This window comes from Macadamia integrifolia, chromosome 3 (genome assembly GCF_013358625.1).
Source record: "Macadamia integrifolia cultivar HAES 741 chromosome 3, SCU_Mint_v3, whole genome shotgun sequence".
Classification (NCBI taxonomy): Eukaryota; Viridiplantae; Streptophyta; class Magnoliopsida; order Proteales; family Proteaceae; genus Macadamia; species Macadamia integrifolia.
The window spans coordinates 10,409,825-10,415,989 of NC_056559.1; positions in this window are offsets into that span (position 1 = coordinate 10,409,825).

Sequence of the window (6,165 nt, forward strand, 5' to 3'; positions counted from 1 at the left end):
GGGAACTTGGGGCTGCAGACTTCTGTCTTATAATCTCGAAACCAAGATTTTTTTTAAAAACTTTATATGGATTCTTTTGCTGTTTAAGGCTAAATGGATGAAGCTCCAATAGATGTGAAGAGTGTTATTTTAGGACACCGGATTTTCTCTGATGCCTGAATATTACATTAATAGTAAGGGGTATTTATGTCATTTCATAGTTAAGGGAGACGGTGAAATATGAAAGTCTGTGCAATTTAGGAGAGGGAGAGGACAAAATCTTTTCTAAGAGGGAAAAAGAAGGTAATAACCAGTAGACTCAAAGTCACTGCGGTGGACAGTTGTTGTTTCTACAATTGTTATTGATTTTAAAAGTAAATTTGAAAACACTTTGGCATATTAATTTGAAGCCCTTTCAAAACTGTTAAAATATTTAACACATGGTAATTCAAATGTGGCTCAAATTTTATGATGGATGGTGTAAATGATATTTTGCCCCACAGCACAAAAAAAAAAAAAAGGATTAATGTTAACAATAAATTGTCATCATCTTAGGTGACATGAAAAAGACAAAATTCTGTGTCTAAGAGTGCGATTCTTTATCTTCATTCTCCCCTAAATAAGGATATTTAGGAGTAAAGGTGTATTTTTTTACTAGTAAGAGAAGGAAAGTAACATGCGAGCACAGAGCACTGGTGTAGGCAAACCCCACATCCACAAAAAAAAAAAATAATAATAATAAATAAAAATAATACCATTTCAATTCTAAACAAGCATATTACTCAGAAAATAGACACCAAATTCGGGGGCAACCTATCAAATGCCTGGAACTTGCCACATCATCATCCATGACATGGCTCAAACAAGTATGTGGTTGTGGCAGGGCCCAGCAAAACGATCAGTCTCCTAAACTTCCAGCATACAGTATACCATATTCTAGTGTTTGAAAGTACAGTCCAGCCTGGGGACTTATCCTGTAAATAAAATTCTAGATTATGGAGGTCTCCAAAACAGTGGGCCAAAGCGAACGATGGGCTCTGCGCTGCGCCAATGGTCTCACTCTCACCGACTCACAGAGAAACCAGAGGCGCGGCATGGCATGGCATGGCCTGGCCCGGCCCCCATAGCGTTCCAACTTGCACTTTTAATGAGCTTTTTTCACTTTTCAAGTCCCCTGATCATCCACAGTAAGCGGTAATGGGAATGGTCTAATGGGATAGAATTAAAAAATTGTGCTTCTTGAGCACACAGAGTGAGACTAACCGCCATCAGACTAGTAACTTCCCCTGCTAATCTGCTGTGCCATGCGAATGGGGAAGAGACAACACAACCCACTGAGATTCTGGAAACGTAGAACAGAAAAGCCTTTCCTCTTCGATATTGGGAATTCGGATAACCCATTGTTTCTTGGGTTCTTTTCAATTTGCCTTTTAATGGCTCCCTTGTCCATCTTACTATATATAAGAAGACGTAGTTGACATGGACACCATCTCACCATCTTTCCTTCCTTCCTTCCTTCAAATCTCCTTAAACGCAGTAGCCTTCTTCCTTCACACACAGACTCAAAACTCTGTTCCAAGTTTTAACTTACTCTCACAGGACTTTTATCAGTAACCATGTCTGGGCTAGTGGATATGTGGACGAACGAGCTCGCGAAGCTGCGTGAGAAGGGTCGGACTCTCACGTCAAGCAGTTCTGAACCGACCAATGCCGTGGATTCAAGTCTTGTGGTTCGATCCAAAGAATCAGCTTCATCTAAACCCCAACTCTGTCCCACTTTTGGTGGATTCCTGCAGCACAAGTCGCCGCTTTTCAACTACTCTGAAGCTTCTGTTTCTATGCTCGTTGATTGCTTCTGCCCTTGAAGATGATGAAAACCACCCAAAACAGATAAAAATATCTACTAGACTTCAATCCAGTGGGATCAATGTAGATCCAGTACATGGGTTTTCTGCCTTCTGTATATAAGCTATCATCAACCCCTGTAACCCCAGCTTCTTAACGTTTACTCTTGTATTATAATTGTTGTGTTACCCTTTCTATAAGAGTTCAATAAAATTTCCGGAAGTTTTTGATAGAAAAACAGTAACTGGGCTTGTTTGAAATCTGTTTTTTCCATCTGTAATCACTATTGTAAACTTTAATTTCTTCTATGTTGTTCTTACTCACAACACTTGATAAACGAATCCAACCCTTTTGCTGATTCACTGCCGAATAGAACTTCAGGGTACTCTTTATTCTTCTCATCCTGATCCATCTTACCTTCTTATACTAATTCCAGTAAGAGTTAATAACAGAGATTTGAGAATTTCGAAAAATCATCCACTTGCTCTGAAAGAAGAACCAGAGAAATTCAGCATACAAAAACAAAACCTTCTCAACAAAAGAACTCCACCCAGAAGGAATCACATTTACTTCATCTTCAATATATCTCTTCCATCAAGTTTCTTCTCAAATCACTGATGTACTTGTCCCTGATTACTATTACTGTTTTATTTTGTTGATAGGTTGAATCAATGACTGTTTATCAGATTTTATTAAAGAATAAGAAAAAAGAAATTTACGATGACAGTTTTTTTTTTTCTAGCTCTGTTCTGTCAGACAATTCGTTAATTGGTAATACTAGTGGAGATTCATCGGAAGAACCTGGTTCAAAACAAAATTAAAACCAGCAACTTAACATGTTTGATTCTTATTCCCTGCTCTTGATCTAACTACCACTATCTATGTGGGATAGTTGACATTGAGTTTTCATCTTAAAAGACATTGTTGAATGTTCTATCAGTTCTTAAGGGATTTTCTGAAACTTCTGGACAGAAACACGAATGAGGTTCCACTCCATCAAACCATTGAATCATGGGTTATTTCCACAGTGGCTGTATTTGGTATCCATTCTCGGAATAGAATGTATTCTGAAACTGGAAAAATGCCTCTTTTTTTTTTTCCCTTCAGCATACATTGTAGACCCAAAATCTATTCTAAGAATGGATATCAAACATAACCTAAGAGACCGAGAAACTAAAAGAGGGGAGAGGGGAGAGGGGAGAGGGGAGAGGGGAGGGGGGTGGGGGGGACCATTTATGTGTTTCCAGGGTGCCTATATATACCAAGAAATTAAGGTCTCAAATGTGATTGTAATATAAACGCTTCTCAAAGCACCCACATCTCTCTCTCTCTCTCTCTCTCTCTTTGGGAGGGGTGGGGAGGAGCTTGATTATCCCCCAAAATGCCTCTTAGCATGGTTTGATGTAGATGCATCATCTTTTTTCCAATAGACCCAAAATATCAATGTGGCCTATTGTATATTCATGTGATAATGCCAATGCTTGCAAACGTTCAGTTTGAAAAGCTGAAGAGGAAGGGGAAGAATTAGTAACACCATTCCTAACCTCCATTACTTGAGATTCTAATAGCCCCTCTATAAGGCTCCACCAATAAAAGGAGAGTGTACCAACTTTGTCGATTAATTTGGATTCTGCAACTCTTGAAATTGATTCAGATCTTTGCGAGTTTTGAACTTGACACGAATTCTTACAACTCATGAAATGGGTTGAGTCATGACAAATGGTCACTCTCTTTAAAGTTGTAGAGGATCCCTATGATGCAACCGGGTTTACTTGTTAATCATTCCAAGATAAAACAACCTTCTAATACGTGGGGTTAGTAGTGATGTAGTTCACTTATTAGGCCAACTAAGGACACCGAATGATATGCTCAACATTCACAGAACAAAAAAGAAGAGAAGGAGAGAATGCTCAAAAACGTTGCCAAGTAGAAGGGAAAAACATTTTTAATTAAATGAAATGGCCCTCTATTTATAGAGGCAAAGAGTCCTTCCAAGGTGTCTCTTCATAAGGGGGTGTGAGTGTGTGACAATATATCCAAATCTATCTCTAGGCTCTCCCATATATGGATGTGTCTTTTCAATATTCGTAGTAAGCCTGAAGTTAGAACTATAAAATGAATGTCCATGACAATAAAACATGAGTCACAAAAAGGTCTAACTACACTTAATGTCCAGATCAAGGCCCACGGAACACCACATCCCACCGAAGCACGTGTGAACAACCTCGAAGAAATGAGAGGAGAGATATTGTTGGTATACGATATCTTATATTTTGTCGTAGTTTAATCTAGGGAGTACTGGTGCTGACCCCCCAACAGACAAGACGGTGGTGTAGGGGAGCCCCCGCTCAAATTTTTTTAGTTGAGGATAGTTTTATACTTTCAAGATTAGGGTTTTCTCGTTATATATATATATATATATATTTGTAGTAAGGTTTTCTTTCTCTGTAATGCAGACAATACTGAGAGGTGTGAGGACGAGCGTTGTAACCCTATTTTCCATTAATAGTAAAGTAGAATCTCATCTCACCGAGGACATAGGCAATCTTGTCGAACCTTGTAAATTTGTGTGTATTGTTTATTCTTGTTTTTCCATTATCTTTTGCAACGTTTTAGGGTTGTGTTTCTACGGATACTTCTCTTTGAGGAATCCTACCCTAATATTCTCTCTCTCTCTCACACACACACACACACACATATATATATATATATATATATGTATGAGCTTGTCATTTCTCTCCTTCATGAACAATGCATTTTGTGAAGAAGTTGCATTTCTACGGATACCTCTCTTTGAGGAATCCTACCCTGATATTCTCATATATATATATATATATATATACTAGTTATAACACACGTGCATATGCATGTGTGGCTTTGTTTGTGTGTGTGTGTGATTCATATTTTTTTTTATCTATATTGCATGTAGTCATCTATCTAAATATATATGTTCTCATTGATTTGTGAATAATCTTAGTATTAATGTAATAAAAGAGGAAGAGAAGGCCGAATACAATGTGATTGAGGTAGTGAAGGACTTGAAGACCCTGTGAAAGGATTATGCCCCTAGATGGCGTCATGATGGAACTGAATTCATGTCCTAACTCTTTATAGTTGATAAACTTTTGATTGATTCTGGTGATGAGAAGTTATGATTATTTGCTTGCAGTGGTATACAATGAGAAAAATTCTTACCCAAAAAAAAAAGGTATACAGTGAGAAAATCTTAAAAATAAAAAATAAATTGAAGTGCATTCGCTATGATTACTTGATTAGTAGATATGATCAGATGGGATTCTTCATTCTCATAAAATCTTAAACTAATTGATAGAAAACTCAATCTGCCATTCAAGTATAGGGCATTGGCTCACTGTGATATCTGGATGTTGAAAGAGCTTCTTGAATGGTTTCATTCTTTGACATTCAAGCATATCAGAATTTGCTCTCTGTTTATGGCTCATTGGGATCTCTGGATGTTGAAAGAGCTTCTTGAATGGTTTCTACCTAAAGGTGTTCTAGTAAGGTCTCTAGAAACTTGATCTAGAGAGTTAAAAAAAAAAAAGGATTTATAGGATTACATGGTGACAGGTTAGTGTAGGAGGGCAGATTCTCTAGTGTTTTATGAGGTGTAGCTTAGTGTGTTATTTTTCTCTACTTCATGACAGATTGTTTACCTAGAATTGGAAAGGTTTCTATGGCTTGTAGAGCTAACCGATTTGGTTGTTTAGGAATTTAAAGGTATGGTGAACGCTTGTATGATGATAACAAATATAATTTAGTTTTTAGGGATAGAATGATCTTTACTATAGAGAGAAAAAGAGAACATGAAAGAAACTTAGAATCCACCTAAAGTGTGAAAAAATTGATTATTACTCCATGGATCTACACAGCTAAAAGAGATTGAGCTACAACACAAAATTCATTAAATTGTGTAGCACATGTTATTATAGTTCCTTAATATAGAACTTACTTGCTACAAAGACTTGGTAAGACTAGTCCTGTTACAGCTCACACAACCTACTAAGACTGATCATCCAGTCTCTCTTAAGACACTATTGACTGAATCCCACATTTAGCAAGAACCTGGTTTGTTTAGCATTGTGAACTCAGTGGGTTTCTTGTGGGTATTGAACCCCCATCGACACTGATTAAAATTGAACCCAAAACCATTAAAAATGTGATAAAATGGTTTCTCATCATGGCTTTGCAGCACAATAATTCAGAAAGAAGACCACCCATGTCTCTATGGCTGCAGAATACCCATTTATATAACCTTAAAAGACACTTAAAAACCAATTTTTCTTGAGGAAATCTAAATTAGTAAATCTTCCTAATAAAGAA